The sequence below is a fragment of the Thunnus thynnus genome, chromosome 6 (genome assembly GCF_963924715.1).
Source record: "Thunnus thynnus chromosome 6, fThuThy2.1, whole genome shotgun sequence".
Taxonomy (NCBI): Eukaryota; Metazoa; Chordata; class Actinopteri; order Scombriformes; family Scombridae; genus Thunnus; species Thunnus thynnus.
Window position 1 is genome coordinate 15743030 of NC_089522.1, and position 18157 is coordinate 15761186.

At 40.1% G+C, this 18157-nt stretch overlaps 1 long non-coding RNA gene across 1 annotated transcript; it reads right to left on the reverse strand.

Moving 5' to 3' along the window:
• Positions 1–1724: 1724 nt before the first annotated feature.
• On the reverse strand, positions 1725–16976 carry LOC137184412 (uncharacterized). The gene is made up of 2 exons (XR_010928660.1): positions 2008–16976; positions 1725–1904 (listed from the first exon to the last, which is right to left on the reverse strand). It is a non-coding gene; the product is annotated as an uncharacterized lncRNA (long non-coding RNA).
• Between the last annotated feature and the right edge of the window lie 1181 nt (positions 16977–18157).

The following is an 18157-nucleotide window of genomic DNA, read 5'->3' on the forward strand; positions in this document are numbered from 1 at the left end:
CTCTCATGTTTCACTACGACAAGATGGAGAGAGAGAGTTTATCAGTCACCAATCCGCTGAAATGCATTAAGGACACTCCTGGCCTCAAAGCCAATCACTGTCAATGCTGGCAGCGGACAAACTGCTGACTGACTCAAAAGCTGAGGTGTTACAAGACTGTGAAACAGCCAGTGGCATCTCCCTCCTCTATTAGCATATTCATGTACAAGAAGCGATTCTGTCTGACACAACTGAACAGACACCAGCTGCAGCTGTAACCTGAAGCTTTGTGCTACCTTATGTGATATTTGAAATTATTAAACAGGGAGCAATGTTATATTTGCTGGCAACAGAAATGCTGAAATACACCTTTAGAAAATATTGACTTCTTCCAACATGTACTTATCTCACTAAATGTTGAGACTGGCAGCGCTGTGAATAAAACAGCCAGATTAGCTTATTCCAATTTATAAATAAAGATATCTTCCATACATTAGTTCACCTAAGCAGTAGTAGCTGAGTATTTCCAAGATAAAGATACTGCAGGCGTAAACTCACCCTCAATCACAGACAAACTAGGTCGCCACACATTTTATTATAGCTTAGGTCAGGGTGATGGACTGCCTTAAAGAATCTTGCTTGTCTCATTCAAATCAGAGACAAGATAAAAAAAACTCCTTGTGTGACATGTCAAAAGTGGCCTGTACTGAAAAAAAACACACATGCAATTATAAACCGTACTTCAAGCGCTACACTAAACCAACTTCTTTCCACAAAAACAGGAAAAAAAATCAACAAATTGCTTTAGATTACCACCTGCAACATATAGTGTAAATATTTTACAGTTTACCAGTGTAAAGGTCATGAAAGACCAAAGGATTGGCTTATCATTATAATGTGAGAGTTGTGCAAGTCCTTGAGAGAAGGAATGTGTTTTAGGAGGCCCACTCCTCTCTTTTCATTCTGGCTTAGGCTCAGATAAGGTAACATCCAAGGTCTTGGAGTAAACAGGACAGATTAAGGGGTCAAAGGCCACATACAGGTTAAAGCTCTTGTCTTACTGTGTCCTTGGGAGATGTGGCTCTTATCTAGCATACATGGGCATGTAAATGTATACCTTGTGGGTGTTTGCCATTGCTGTAATCATATAAGCTGATACATTGACCAATCACAGATCATTTCTCTGTTCTTTCTGCAACTATAGTAGAATAGGTTTGCTCTTTGTTCGGTGAGACGAACTGATGCATATCTTTGTGTTTTGTCTCCTTACAGTACAATAATATTTTTTAATCTTCAACCCAGCAGTGTTTTGAGTATTATTTCATATGTGTGTTTAGTGTTGTCAAACAATTTCCACAACACCAGTACAGTACATACTAATACATACATGTATTGGTGCAAGGGAACAAAATGTAAAGTTAAGGAATACGGGTAACAATCTGGGAACTCCAGAATAAAAAAAAAGGCTATTGGAGGTATTTTTAACAGGTAATACAGGGTACAGTATGACCTAAGCAACAATCTGGCATTTGGGAGGAATGAGAATAATAATACTGTGTGTTGTGGTACATAAACTGTGTACATAAAGTGTTACAACATTTTTTTAAGCCTCAAAGTGTCAGGGCCCAAACTTTAAATTTTATAATTTTTGGGCTCAGTCTACAATTTGGAATCATCAGAAGAGCTTAGTCTGTTATGTGTCTGTGGTGTGAGTGGAACCAAATGCAGACCAGGAGACAGTTCAATAGTATATGTAAGAAGGGATTTATTGCAACACAGGGGATGAAGCAGGTGAGCAGGTGGTGGAATGGTGATGGTGGGGGTCCAGACAGAGTCAGTCTTGAATATACTGAAGTGGGTCACAGGGACTTAGCGTGGCAAGTGGTGTGGGCAGCAGGCAGGCAGAGATAACGATGGTGACGATCCTGGGAGCAGAGGAGAATTAACATCAGTACACGAGAAGTAGAACTCGAGGAAACGACTCAGAATTGCACAAAGACTGAATGGTTGAGAGCATGTGACTAATACTGTAGCTGAATGAACAATCTAGTAAAGAGCGGCTGGTGATCGGGGGAAGATATACTGTACGGCTGATGAGATGATGGATGGCAGGTGTGCTGATTAGAGCAGGTGCTGTGCATCAGGAGTAATCAGGGAGAAGCCAGAAGAAGGAGGAGCCATGCCCGCCACTCACACAAACATACGTGGAGAAAAACGGGACAAGAAACACAAGGAAAAGGTGAAACACGGGAAACCCCACGGAGAACACTAGAGATACGGCCATGGCTGTGACATGGTCATGGTGAGATAAAACTTAAGCTGTACAAGCAAAAAAATGTTTTTTTAATATTAATAATAAAATCTTGAGGTCACTCCTAAAATGAATTTCAAACCTGTGTACATTATTCAGACACCTGGCTGCATTCTGATGAAACTGCAGGTACTGAAGAGTTTCTTTTCTTTAGGACCAGAATAGAGAGAGTTAAAAGAGTCATTGTGGGATTAAACAAAAGCATGAATGATTTTTTTTTCAATGAATAGCAACTTCCTGAGATTTATGGCTGCTTTCAGAATGAGAAGGTCACTCGTTTCCTTCTGGACGCAGCAGCATACAGAGCGCAGTTTGCAGATGTACTAATGTTGATGATATCACAGTAGCTGAAAGATCATTAACTACAAGTCCTGGCAACACAAATGGGTAAAGAATTTGGGCAAATAGTAATCTGATAAACCTTTAGACACTGTGTTATCTTGAAGCATACAGACGTCTCTAAGCATCCTGTACACTGCAAAGTGTGTTATGTTTATGGTTTCCTAATTCACAATACACAGTCAGAGTGAGAGTGTCCATCTACATATAATGACGTTTTGAAGAGATCGATTTTATCATTTCCACCCACATACAGTAGCTTATGATCATTGTTTAAGACCGCAATGGAAACGGACTATTACTACAATTAATGTGCATGATGACACACACTATTATTCAGTTTCTGTACTTTCCTTAACTTGCTGATTGTGTCAACATTGACGCAGATTAATTTACATTTCATACAAGTTGAACATATTTCTGTACAAGATCATGAAAAATATAACTATACTGTAAGAATATATTGGCTGACTGAAGTGCTGAGATACGACAATAATGATCGCAACATGCTAACATATAGTTAGTTACATCACATGATGAATTACATACAATCTCAAAAGAATTAATTCACCGTATGCCCAATTATCCAACTTTATGTACTTCATAACCAGATAAACAGTATGTCTACATGAATAGTTTTGTGGAATTATTAATCTTCATTTTTTGTTGACAGTGTGTCAGAGAGGTGTTGATTCAATTCAGTTGTTCTTGCAGCCAGTTTGTGGTGTTGTTGTAGTATTTAATTGCATTATACTGAAATCTGTTTTGTCTCTCCATGTATGTAATTTTATCCAAAGATAGTATTTACTGTATGGCTGTTCAAATACATTGCATTACAGTAAACAGGGGCTTCTGTTGTTCAACTCATCAACTACCAGACAGACGGTCATTAAACTCTCACGGATATTCACTGTGTCCAGAGGATGAATCCTCCTGTTTTTTGCTGACCACCTAATCTTTTCACCATTTTCAGGTCAGATTTTCCACACAGTATGTGCACAAGAAATATTAAAATAATCAGATTCTCATGATATTTATGGAGCACATTCATGCTCCACAGAGAACAAATGGTGTCCATTTTAGAGGCACGTTACAGACAGATTGCCATTTGTTGAACTTTGTTCATTTCTACCTCTCGACATGATGCAGATGGCCATCTCTATATGATTGTCATTTTGGAGCCATACTTCTGTCAAACAGAGAAAAATAAAGATGATTTATAGTTCCCCATTCATCTCATGGGAAGCATGCAGCATGAACCAGCACACACTGTGTTATATATTGCCTTCATATATTTTGTTATTATCAAAACTCTCTGTGGTGTGGCACACTGAGCAGTGTCCCGTGAGGAGGAATGAGATTGTCTCAGCTGAATTCATGTTGTATGGTTTACTGACAAATGAGGGCACAGATTAACACACACACACACACACAAACACACACACACACACACATACACACACACAGATGTCATGATGTTTGGATCTGGATAATCCCTGTGTTGTTAAGGTATCTGCTGAGATTCTTTGATCTGGTCAAGTCTACATAAGCTGTTTCAGTCTTTACATCCTCCACTGATACCCACTTTTTAAACAAAATGTTTAGACAAGAATGCATTAAAATGCTAAAACTGTTACACTAGTGACCAAATAATTCAATTTCTTACTCTCTCAAGCCACATTACTGTGTTTTTTCCTACTCTGTTCTATTATTGCATTCTTTATTCAAAGCTGTGCTTTCAAGTTGTGACTGTATTTAGTTTTAAAAGTGCTCTTCATTACTTCATTGTAAATGCACATGAATAATACATGCCATGGTCAAGGTCTTCTATCAATTTTCTTTAAAGGATTCACTGAAGTGTCCGGGTCATTACCCAAGGGCAGGACATCGGGATCTTGCTTCTGTGCATGCTGATGACTAACAGTACATAACCTTTTACAAACAAATCCAGTGACATGAGATAGTGAACACACGTTTAACCCCATGTTTGGTCATCCATACTAGACTTATGATGGATTAATACAGGTTGTTGCTGTTCACAGAAAATCCAGGTTGCCTGTGTGTCACTGCTAAATAGTGTTTCATATGGTTTGGTTTGCTTTTCAAATTTCCATCTCTAAAATTGTTCCGTCTCATTTTTAAGGATGATAATATAAAGGCCATGATAGCACCTCCGTGAGGCTGTACTGCTGATGTCAGAACATGCTCCCACTGACAATGCTAATATGCTGATGTTTAACAGGTTCAATGTTCACCATGTTCATCATCTTAGTTTAGTGTGTTGGCATGTGTACATTATCTAATTAGCACCAATTAGCAGGTATTTGGTCATAAACCAAAGTTTTGGACAAATTAAAAATTTGACCTGATGATGATGCTGGATGAAAAATCAGAGGATCACCAGAATCCATCCAGTAGTTGTTGAGGTATTTCACTAAAAAACAAAAATGTCCAACTGAAATTAGTTCAGTCATCCCTTTTTGCAGTCAAAAAAGTGTCAACATGTTTTTAAAATATATTTTAATAGTTTTATATTATTAAAAGAAAAAAGGTCTTCATCAGGAAATATCAGAAATCCTTTTTTTTTGTCTCAGCTGACTGGAGTGGCAGGTTTGATTGACAGCAGCTGGTAGTGCTGGTGTTACACAGAAGAGAACAAGAGACAAAGTAAACAAACTTGCACTGTAGCTACATGGCATGGGCGGACACTATGTTGTTAGCAGTGGTATTGAAGAGTAACAACCACGCTGCATTGCTGAGGTGACATTTGCAAGTATGTTTACATGCTGTTTAATGTGCTGCAGCTTAGTAGCTAATTAGCTATCTAGCCTGCTGACTGATGTTAGCGGTGCACTTTTGGCAGCCTGTTCAACAAGCTAAGGTGCAGGGCAAGATGTGTGTTCATGTTTGTAAGTTAGATAAAAAGAATTCAGCAGGAAAGCTAACGTGGGTTCTTGTTCAGACCTCTTGTGTAGCAGGATGCTATCAGGCTCAGTGTGACCATCTGCTCTAGCTAACGTTACTGCTTTATGGAAGATTTGATTGGCTGTATTGAAACAGGATCTCCATAACTAACGGTATTCAGTCAAATTAAAGCTAAAAATATAAAGTAAAACTTTCTCCTGTGACTTACATAGCAGACACAGTATGTTGCAGCAGACAAAAACTTTTTTGTCTGCTGCAAAGACTTTACCCTCTGGTGCTAGAGGAAAAGTCAGGGGATCACATCAGTAGGATTCATTTGTCTGAGGACCATGAATGTCTGTATAAAATTCAATGGCAATCCACCCAATAGTTCAGAAATGTCTTTTCTGGTCCAAAGATGTGGACCGCCTAACATTGATACCCCAAGAGTCGCACTGCTAGTGTGGCTAAAACCAACATTGCAGCAACTAATTCAAAGGCAGAGCAGAATTAATGGCTTGGAGGCCTGATGCATTCTGGGGAAAAAAAGCTGTGTTCAGGCTTTCATACCAATGCCAGGCAGTGTTTGTTAAACCATGGTTGTGGGCAGAGCTGTGAATTTCAGGTCTGTTAACCTGCACTGACCCATTCGTACCAAGGGCAAACATTGATTTGCTTGTTGCTCCAGTGTGGAAGAAGTAAAGGATTCTCATTCTACATTTTCCGCCCTTAATTAAAAGGTGCAGTGTGTAGAATTTAGTGACATCTAGTGAACGGACTTGATATGAATGGAACAGAATATTCATAAGTATGTTTTAATAAGTGTAAAATCACCTGAAAAGAAGAATCGCTGTGTTTTCGTTACCTTAGAATGAGCCCTTTATATCTACATAGGGAGTGGGTCCTCTTCCACGGAGCCCGCCATGTTGCACCGCCATGTTTCTACAGTAGCCCTGAACGGACAAACCAAATGATGGTTCTAGAGAGGGCCTTTTGCATTTTCCGTGAGTTTCTACAAGAATCTACTGCTCTTCTGCGTAACACTGAGGTGACTCCAATACCCAAAGGTGAAATTGAGTTAATTAGACACTCCACCACAGAGCACTAGAGGAAACACTTGATCTAAAATCAAATCACCAGCACACAGCAGGCCTACAGCTGGTTGTACCACAGACAAAGAGACCAGAGAGAGCACACAAATGCTCTAAAGTAAGCAGCTCCACGGGACAAACCTCCTAAATTATAGATGAGCTGGACAGCTGAAAGTGCAAGTTCTCTTAATGGAAAACTTTTTAAGGAAAACTGAAAGATGGGGACGAGTGGTAGAGAGAGTAAAGCTCTTTTTAAAAACGAAGCTCTGTATCTCAGCGGAGAGAGGTGGGTTTGAAATGAATATTTTATCCCTCCTGTCACTCTCATGCTCTATCTCTCTCTATCATTCTCTGTTTCTAACAGGACCAGTTCTGCTCAAACAAAGTGTCTGTCTTTTGCTGAGGCGTTTCGCGGCCCAGGCCACAGCCTCAATCTCAGCCCCACTCTCCCACCGAGACCAATCACAGGTCACGCCTGTCTTCAAGTCATCGCAGCTCTGTGCTGACAGCCAGCCCAGTTGAATTTAAGATTTAGCATGGTGAAGATTTCCCTTGCCATCCAGTCGTACAGTCTCTTTTTATCACACTATTGAACTCCACATCCTGTTTATTTTTTCACAGAGGTTCTTCTTTCATGCTCCGCTATCTCTCTAACATGCCAACTTCTTTTCTCACTTTGCCTGCCCAGCTGTATGATTTTTCTCAAATGTTTCATCACTCTGCTTCAGATCACCACTTCACTGCCCCTTCTTTCTTTTCTTTTAGCACTGACTTTTGATTTCTGCACTAATACTACATACAGTACCCTGCCTCCCACACAAGCCACCCACAGACACACATTTTTACACTCCTGTAACTCTGTGTTTTATATTTCACCTGCTGCTACCACAGCATAAGCATTACACTCACACTGACACGAGGGCGCTGTCAATTAGATGAGGGCTGTAATGTAAAGCTCTGGGGTGCTCTCAACAGGAGGCTAAGTGCCATTTCAATCAGAATACAATCAGGAATGACACTTAGCTGAACTATGAATGTGACAGCTAATCCCTGACATGCCATTACACCAATTTAATGGTGATGGTGGAATTTACTCACCGTGTCTTTGGAAATGTTTCCATTTAAAATTGCCACATTATTTTGTACGCTACAATACTGTGTGTGTGTGTTTTAATTTCTCCTCTGCCAACATTTGCCCATAATGTAATGTCACTTGCTAATACGGTTAGATGGCATACGCTAACATTTCCAACCCTGACATGGTGGCAGGTGTAACAAGCAGCCTTATTCCTCAGAGAGTTTCCTGCCTCAGCTCCATCACTAACAGCTCTGAGAGTCACCTGGCTCACTCTGAGGAGCGCTTGTCTCAGTAACCCCGAGGAACCTTGTGTAACAATGTAGACGCCTCTCTCTCTCTCCTGAGGCATGGAGACATCTCAGGGCTGATGGCATGTCATCACCTCTTTCTGCAGCTCTTTTCACCTGTGCAGGTTATCCGAGGTGGTTGGAAAAGTTACTGAGCTCAGTTGAAAATTTTCCGCAGGGGAATCTCATACTGTCAGCAAAATAGCAAGAGAAAGTAAGAATTACGTTGAGTTCGAGTCTAATATATTTTCTATGCCTTATACAATAATAATTATTGTTTCTTGAACTGGCTGATATGAAATCACACACAACACAAGCTGCACAGCTACAAACATGAAGAATCTATATACATAAAATACATACATACAGAAAGTGCTCTTGATCACATGAATAATGAATGCTCACTCACGCTGCTCTCAAAATAGTCTACCGTCAACATGGCAGCCTGGCATGACAGAAGGAGGATATTGAATATTGGATTGCATCTCTCATTCCTGCAATCAATAGCTGGCAGCGGGCTGTTCGACAACAGTATAAGAATCTGATGCACCAAAATGAAAGGGATATTCAAGGTTATAAAGAGACTTCCATCTCCAGCCACAGAGGTAAAATGGCTCCAAACTGATCTTAATGTTGGTGAGGGAAAAGATATGAATAGTGAAGAAAGAAAAAGAAAAAAAGGAACATCAGTCTGTTTCTGCTATCTCTCTGCTCCCCTCTGGCTCTTACACACACTTAGAAAATGCGGCCTTAAGGAAAACATTAAAGCTAAAGCAGATTTCTGATTAAGCACGATTGCAGTCCTCCCTTGTGGGTTCGCTCTCTTCTGTGACATTAATTGCACAAGCACTTCTTAATGAGTCAGATGTTATGAGTGTAGACTGGGGAATGTGGGAGTTTTGCGCAGTATCCTGTTAGCGACTGCCTCTGACTTTTTCCAGACACAAAGAACTATCTTTGACAAAATGTGAGGTATGATTTGACTGAAAGAGAATAGTAAGTAGTAAGATCTGAAGGATTCTTGCTCTACATCCTCACACTTAACAATGAGTCATGTTTGAAAATGATGCCTCAGCACGGTTTCCTAAAAAGCGTCTCTTCTACTACTCATGTTTGCACACGACTCTCAACCTATCTGTCTGCATAACAACTGGCTCAGTGAATGTCAAACAATCCTCCGACATACGTGGACACAGAGATAGCGGCCCTTCAAAAGTGCTGACGTGCTGAGTTTTCAAGCATGTTTTTTTTCTCTTGGTGTTGTGAGTAAGTCACCCAAGTAAACAACATGATAATCAAAACTCTTGGCTACAACCCAAAGATTATAATGCGCTGCTCCACAGCTGCACCCCAGGACTTGTGGAACTCACTTGTCTTATTAAAAAAATATTGTTCCTTCCAGTAATTCAGTTTTAACAAGGGAGAAATGCCAGGCTGCTGCATTTAAAATTGGCTTCAGCGTCACACTTGTTTTGATTCTTTCTGCTGCAATCAATAGAAACTTTTGAAGTCTTTTTTTTGCCGTGGCGATATCCTGCAGATTAGAGAACCAGATGTTGTGAATGTAGATTTGGCTCACCTCAAATTGATGTACCTGAGAGAGAAAAGTGCAATAGAGAAAAAGTAAAAGGATCTACAGACTTCTCGATCCAAAGCTGTTATCAGCTCTGCAGGAAAAGTCCCAGCACAGATTTCGCCTTTACTCTCGGTGCTCTGGACATTCAGTCCCTGCAGCCTCAGCCTGAGAAGATACTAAAAATATCTAGGGCAAATGTCTGAATCCTGTTTTAAGTTAATTCACTCCAACAGAGTTCTAGGCGTACAGCACTCTGCCAAACACTCTCAGCCAACTGGGCTTCATAAAATGGTAATGAGAACGCTGCTGTCTGCTGACAATGAGATAGACGCAGCTAACACAGATGCACTGGCAGCAGATCTAGATTGGCTGCTTATTTCGCTGTTAGAAAAATGCTGCATACTGGAAAAGAGAATCTGCTTGGAAAATATTTTTATGATAGTTTGACTTTGCCTGTCTGGCTCAGTGTGTGCAAAACCATTCAGTCATAACTGAGCAGTTTCCTCTGATGACACTGGGCGCCATAGTCTGGCAAATGATGGAGCTGTGGGCCCTACTTGTCCTGTCATCACTGCTGAGGATGCTTCATATTCAATAGCAGCAAAAATCAAAACAGCAGATCAATTTATCATAACCGGTCTATTTAGGAATAGCAATTTAAAAACTCAAGAAGAAGTGTTCCATTGGCTCCGATAAAGTGAGCTCCAAAGCACGTTAGCTGCTATTTCCGTAATCTAGCTGCTCTTTGCTGCAGTCCCCAGTGAATAGCAAACATCTTTTGTTAACACTTTGAGACCTGTGTAAGACCTCAACTCTCTGGGGGCTTCTGAAGGTATTAATATTTCACTCACTGTACATGAGATAAAACTTAAAAGACCATCAAACTGACAGAGAGTGTTTATCTGAAGGCCAGCTGACACAACAGATGGGGTGAGATGAATGCGGATCCAAATGTTTTCGATCTCAGTGGAGAGAATGGAAATCTGCATTTCTTCCTTGTGTAACGAGATGCAAAGAATTCACTGCCTCCTACTGAGTAAACACAACTCAAGATACTGCTGTGCCTGAGCAGTTAATGTGAGGTAACAGCAGTGTTTCATAACTCAGCTTCATTCCAATCAAATAATGTTCTGCAATGTGTTTTTTTTACTATTTGTGTTGGTAATAAATGTATTCTTTCCTTCGTAGCTGTATGGTTGTTCTTTGTATTTATCTGTGATCGCTCCTGTTTCTATTCTGTTCTGTTTTATGAGTCTATTATGTGATTCTAAATCCAATATTTCTGTTACACTTAATGACTTAAGTGGCCTCCTGATTAGTTGTAATCTGTATATACTGTATATGACCTGTGAAATTCCTTTTGTAAACCCTGACTGAGACAGCCTGCTGTGTCAAAACGTTGCTTTGTCATCCTAATAAATAAATGCATTGGAGTTACAGTTGGCTTCACTGTCTATTTAACCTGTGTGGTCTGCTGTCATGGTATCGCAGCGCTGAGTGCTGCACTGTCTCAGTGGATTTTTTAAGTCTTTGAAGTCTGTTAAACAAGACAAGAGGTAATGAAGACGAATGGAGGTTTGCTGTTTAGCTTCATTATTGGAAATCATTCTTCTGTATAAATGTGCAGCTCTGTGCTTTTAGACTTCAGAGGGAGCGTCTGCAGTCGTCTTAGTCATGCGAGACAACAGCAATTTGTTTCACCTTTGATTCATACCTTAAAAGGATATGTCTGGAAATCTTCTATATTTCTCTAACTGTCAACAAATCTGTGCAGAGCCAAACCAACAATGAATTGATCCTCCTTACAAGTATTGTGTGTTTATCCAAAGCCTGATATATCTTATTCCTCTGTGCTGTAGACTTCCGTTGTTGTTTAGAAACTATTGAAAACAGTCAATGAACCACACTGCTGCACTGGGTGACATGTGTCTTCACCACGACGATTACGGTCATGTTACTTTGTTTAGAAATGGCTCCGAAGACTAATAACAGTGATCACGTTTTCAGTCTCCAAAGAGTAGTTCTGTGTAAGGCAGAAACCAGCTGTATCCTTTAAGTTTATATGAATAACACACACTGACTTACCAACCTATTAGATACACAGTCATTGTCAAACTTTGTTTGTGAAGCTTGTAATGTTCTGTTTTGGTTGACAACACATCAGAAAGGAGTTGATTCAACTCTATAGCCATTTTTCAGTGGTGTTGTATTAGCCTGCAGGTGTTTCTAATGTTTTGTTCACCTCTCAGTTCAGTTCAGATCTTTATTGACCCACCAGAGTAAAGTCTTTTTGTAGAAAGGCCTCTTCAAAAAACATTAACAGTATAAAAACACAACAAGACAATAAAAGACTTTAAAAGTGTCGGTTCTGTACACACAATACAGACAATAACGATGTATGTTAAAAGCAAAGAAAACAGCAACATGAAGAATAAAGATAAGAAAAATAAGCTGTGTGAGGAATCAAGAGTCAATTTATAATATGTTAGAAATAAGAGCACTTATTGCACACGAGATTAATGAAAACTTGAACCTGTTGCACCTAATTTTTGGAAACCTGAATCACTGACCAGTGGGCAGGATGTCAAATTCCTTAAACTGGTCTCCAAGTTTCTGGTCTGGATTTACATACAGTACTTACAGTAAGGGGGGTAGAATAGTAGACAGGGGTTGTAAACTAGCCTCGGTTATAAATGCTGTGGTATGTGGTATTGGTCAACACCAATAAACATTAAATAAATTAGAAACACCCGTCAGTAGAGTGCAATCCAGCACGACATCACCACCAGAGTTTTAAAAGTGACCGCAAAGTCTGAACATTATCAGCTTAACAATAGGACAGGATTTGTTGCAGTGCTTTTGTATTTGATTGCATCTATTTAACAGATGTACCCAATAAACAAATCACTATATATCTGATTCAGCTTTAACGAGACAACTGCAGTCATGTATATTAAGTGTGTCCTGTACTTGTACATGGGAGCTACAGTCCATTCTAATTTACTTTCCCTGCCCCCATATGTGTCTGATGAAGACCTCCCTGTATGACCTTTAAAACTGTTGAATCAGCCGTCTCAGTCCTCCATGGAGCCCTAACACGTGCACAGATTCACCTCAGTTTACACTGGCTGTAATTGATGCTGAGCAGGCCATCCATAAGCATTAAATATTGGCATCTGGCAGGGACACAGGAAGTGGCAGAGAGATGAGATAAAAGAGCATTTTTCATGCACTCCCCTCTCTGAGGTGGAGGCACTCTAAGATGTTTACCTGAACATTTTCCTTTATTTTTTTTTATGTGCGCACATCTGGCTCTTTTAAAATGTATGCAAATCACGTCAACTATGGGCACTTTTAATTTTACCAAAGTAATTTTCAGCAGAACATTTAGCATGGAAGTAATGAAATAAACAAAATTCAACAGATAAGTTCTGAAGATACATGTCGTATGCTTAAATATAATCCTCAGAACAGAAAATTATATATTTATTCAGTTCCTCTGATTTACTAATCAAAGTACTGTAGAAAAATACATTTTTATGTGTTGTGAATTTTCTGTGAATTTGATATACTCCCACTGTGCCAAACTGTATTGGTGCATATTTCAAACACACAAGGCAATAAAGCCTTTGAGCCTATAGAATAAAACACACTTTGCTTGTGTTTTCATCGACTCAATTAGTACAAACGCTATTACTGTACGATGAGATTGTAAATATAATGTGTTGTATATTATATTTTTGGTATTTTGATATTGGGTTATACAAATAAAATTGACTTATTATATTTTAGGGTGTGAGAATATTAAAAATGGAAATTGTGTTAGTCTTAGAGCCAAAAAAGCTGTGAAGCCAGATGAAAAGGTTGAGGTTGGAAAAGACAACAGACAGGAATCTGAAACAACAATGAGAGCAAGAATAGCATCATCCTGGGAAAAAAAGACAGGGAGAGATGCCATAAAAGTGTCTTTCATGTCAGCCCAGCTGGAGCTGCATGAATAATTTCAGCGAGTAACAACCATTTTCTGTTGCACTGTGTGAATCCACAGTTTTGTAAATGATAACGGACCAAAAAGTGGGTTAGCCAAAAATCCAACTGAGAGGAAATCTTTTATATATGCCATCAGTCATTTTAGATTGCCCACTGCCTTCTCTCATCACCTAAAATACAGACACTTATCCTTTAAGAAGCTGCAGCACTAATGCAATGACAACTGCCAACATTCATAACTTGACTGAAGACAGAAACTTCTATTTTTTCAACTTCGATTGAGACAGAGTGAATGAGACATACTCTGACTTAAAGGATAGGTTCAACTCTGTCCTAAAACAGTAGTCAGGTGCCCAAATGAACACTGGCATGTTTTTCTTGCTTTAATCATTCCTCCTGTCCATACAGTGATGACAACGTCCACAGCTCTTCTCCCGTACAAAAATATATTTAAACATTTATGTGAAGCTAATATGAAGCTTCAGCCGCTCAAATTAGTCAGATCAAGTCAATATCTTTCAGTAACCGTCTTTTTAGTTTGAAATTCCCTCTTTTTGTCACAATCCATCCATTACAGATGAAAAGGAAAACACTGTCCGTCGCAACACAAAGAGGGAATCTTAAACTAAAAAGACTGTAACTGTGGAAGATATCCACTTTATTTGATTAATTCAGATGGCTGAAGCCTCATTTTATGTTCAGATAAACCTTTCAATAAATCTTTGCTCAAAATGAGGACTGTGGATTTTTCCCCCATCACTTACAATGTATTCACCATAATGGTCAGTATGAACAGGAGAAATGATTACAGCAAGCAAACAGTTTTAAAACTGTCTTGAAAAATTGTGGATCAATCCTTTAATCCGTATCTGACTTGCACACTTGTTCTCTTTCACTGTCTCTCTGTGCAAATATGCTAAGCTGCCTAATCCTGAGGGGTGGGGAGGGGGAGAAGAGTTAAACTGCTATCAAAGTGAGTGGTACTGACAATCTCATATTTTATATTTACTGACTTAACTTTGCTTTTAAGAGATTGCAAACCCTGCAGACAAAGGTCAAACTGCTCGCTACTGTTGCAGGACATTTGGAATGAAAGGCTGCGAATCTCAGGAGCCTCAAGGTCTGGTGACAACTTAAACATCCTGTACCTTCACAGCTCTTTGTAGCTATAAAATGTTCTTTTATTGATTATATAAGAAATAAAAATGATCTTGTACATGCTTTTATACAGTAAGTTAATACTGCAGAGACAGTGTATTGATCGTAGGTCCATGAGAGTAAAGCTACCGTTCAATTTACTGTAAATTAATCTGTTGCAGGTACATGGGAGTATCCACTAGAGCGACCGTGTTGCCACATAGTGTTTATAATGAGCCAGCTAATGAGGAGCTGTTACCCACAGCCATGTACAGATTGACATCTCGATACCTGGATTTTCACCAACCTGCTGTTTTGCCCTGTTAATAAACTGTAGACTAATCTCACTGGGGATACTCACATCAACTTAATACACTCAGACTGGGCTTCAGGCCTGCTGTGTGTGTGTGCGTGCGCGTGTGTCTGTGTCTGTGTGTGTGTGTGTGCATGTCCTGGTGCCTCATTAGCAGTGAGGCAAAATGTTATTCTGGCGTTTGTCTGCCTTACCATCCAGACTGTAATAGACCCAAACAAGGTTACCCCCATTTTTCTGCAGCTGCTCAGTGCCAACCCCTTCAAGGCTGCTGTCAGCAACTCACCAACAAAACACACCACACGTCCACAGTCACCCACAATAACAGCAGAACATTTCTCCAGCCTATTCCCATCGGGCAATATAACAGAGAGTGTGTGAAACGTAGGGGGAGGCCGCTAAAGTTAAGTGGTAATTCTGGTATTTTTCAACCTGGATCCTATTTTCCCATCATTTGGAGTCTAAGTGACTAACTCATTTCAGACGGCAGCCGTGAAAGGGGCTGCAATGTAATCCTTGGGGGCAATTGCACCCTTCAAAGTACGTCAAAAAACAATCAATTTAGTGGATGTACTTTGAGGAACGCAATTGGCCCCAAGGATTAGATTGCAACCTGTTTCGCAGCTGCTGGCTGAAGCGATCTCGCTCAATACTGGACCAATTCCAAAAATGTTTGTTCCTGTTAGACACTTAGACCCCAGATGATGGAAAAATAGGGTCCAGGTTGAAAAATATTGGAATTATCCTTTGAAGTTTTCTTGCAGCATCGTGGGTGTGGTAACAGTACTGTGAAACAATCGAACAGATCCTCCGCAGTACATCCATCTCTTTGCTATCCTGTTCCATACATGCATTATGCACATGGGGACCACTTTGTTAAATCATGAGCAAAAGCTTAATTTGTCATGCACATTGATACATTGAAGCATATTGCAGTCCTGTGAGTACATGTTCTTTGGAGCCTTATGATCAATAATGCATCATGTCTTTTATTACGGTTTAGTGTGGGGGGCACCCTTGGCACGCATTAGCACTTCTTTTATCTGTGACATCTGTAGAAATTAAAAGCAAAATTACTGTGATCACATCTGATGAATTGGAATCATATAAACTGTGAATTATTGAATTTCCACTCAGAGACTCATTTTCTTTGACATAACCTCACATGAAGACTCGCCATAAGCGCAGTGGAGTCATGCTTCACTCGAATATAGCCTTTTCCTTCACCCATTTTGTACTTTCGCTCAAGGCTGTAGCAGCAGACTTGAAACTACTCACAACCCATTTTCATGGCTGACATAAATGATGCTTTTACAGCAGATTTTCATGATCAAATCTCTGGGCCATTTCAGTAATGCACCTACAATACTAGTTCTTTGTTGTGTAACGAAGAAGAGTTTCTGAAAAGCTTCTTAATGCTTAAGTCCTCTTTCTTCTTCCTCTGTGTGTCCGAGGGACAATTTAATATAAACACTAGACTGCTTCTGTGAAATCTTGTTGTGATCTACATGAGAAGAGTAATGGAAGAGAGTCAACAGAACTGACAGGAAAGCGATCGAAAATCTGTCATCACTGCAGGAAACCAGTCATGCAAAACGTGTTACATGCACAGATTGAGGCAATGTATATAAATCTGATTGCTGGGTGATCACATCTGTCCTCGCTCACCTGGAAATAGAAAGGATACACAGCTGGATGTTCTCGTTGTTGATAGGATGTTTGTGAGGAGTTGTCAGCTAGTTGTCATGTGAGGGACGACAGGAAGATCTCTCTGTGCAGTAAAGCCCACAAACAAATCTGTCTGCTTCAGCAAAACTGAAACAAATCTCGGGGCTTAACTAAAATGTGCTTTCGCACAAAAGCTTTTTACCCATTGCTCAGGGTATGAATATTAGTTATGCCTTTGCCAGAATTAAATTATTAAACACAGCACTACACAAATTCAATACAGCACAAGAAACTTGCTTAAGAAACCTTCAACCACTCTTGAGTATTTAGTCTTGTGCATGTGGGTGCAGTGCAAACAAAATTATTTTTTGTGACATTTTTAACATTTAAGTAACAACACCATCAATCGATGAGTCAGAAACTTATCCGTGGCTGTTTCTTGTGTAATTTTCATATAGTTAATTCTGTTATTCCCTCCTCTGAGGCTGTGGATCAATATCAGTATGTTTACTTTCCCCTTCAGGAACACAGGTTACATCTGTTTTGATTAAAGACTGATACGACGGATAAATTGGCTTGGGCCCGACTTCCGCCCATGGAGAGACAATTAACGAATGTCTCCAGCATTATTCAGCTTTTATGATGCTTGTTAGGACCGTACAGTCTACGAGAGCTCTGCTATGATTTTCTCCATGTCTGGGTCTTACCGAGAGAAATTTAAAATGACTTGGAGCCCTGCAGGAAGACAATTAGAGTCATTTTTTTTCTCTGTATGCAGCGTTGCCGTGACAGCAAGCTATGAGCACACTGCTATGCATAATGCAATCCCTAAAACTGCACCCTCCACTGGTCCGTGGGGGATCTTCAGCAGGCTGCCTGCACGCCACACCACTCAGCCCACTCCTGAAAGTCTAATGAACTGAGCACATCAAACCAGATGAATGGGGGAATCAAATGGCACTTGTAACCCGCGTTATATTGTGGTGCGACATGGCTTGAGGCCTGGCAAGAAAATAGCTGCTCCTACACCTCTGATACAAGGTGTTACAGTAGTATGGTGGTTACCAAGACTGGCTGTAAAGAGGGTTAGACAGCAATCACGCTGCTGTACTGTGGTGTTGTGTCAAAATGAAAAACAGCAAGAGCACAAAAAGAGAGGTCATGAAATTCCTAGCGGAGACGACAGCGTGGAAGGGGATGAAGTCATGAAAACAAAATAAAGACACAGTAATACAGAGGGAGGGAGTGAGCGAGTGACAGAGAGATGAACAGACAAAGACAGATGGAATGAGAAGTGAAGTGAGAGTGCGTGCCAAAATGAGAAGTGTTCTCACCAGCTTGTTTAAGCTGGCAACTTGCTCTTAGCCCCTGAGGGACATCTTGGGCTTCTCACACATGTCCATAAATATCTCTGCAGGAGTGTGTGTGTGTACAACACCACTGCATCATGCTTGGGGGGATATAAGAAATAAGGCTGCCACCGT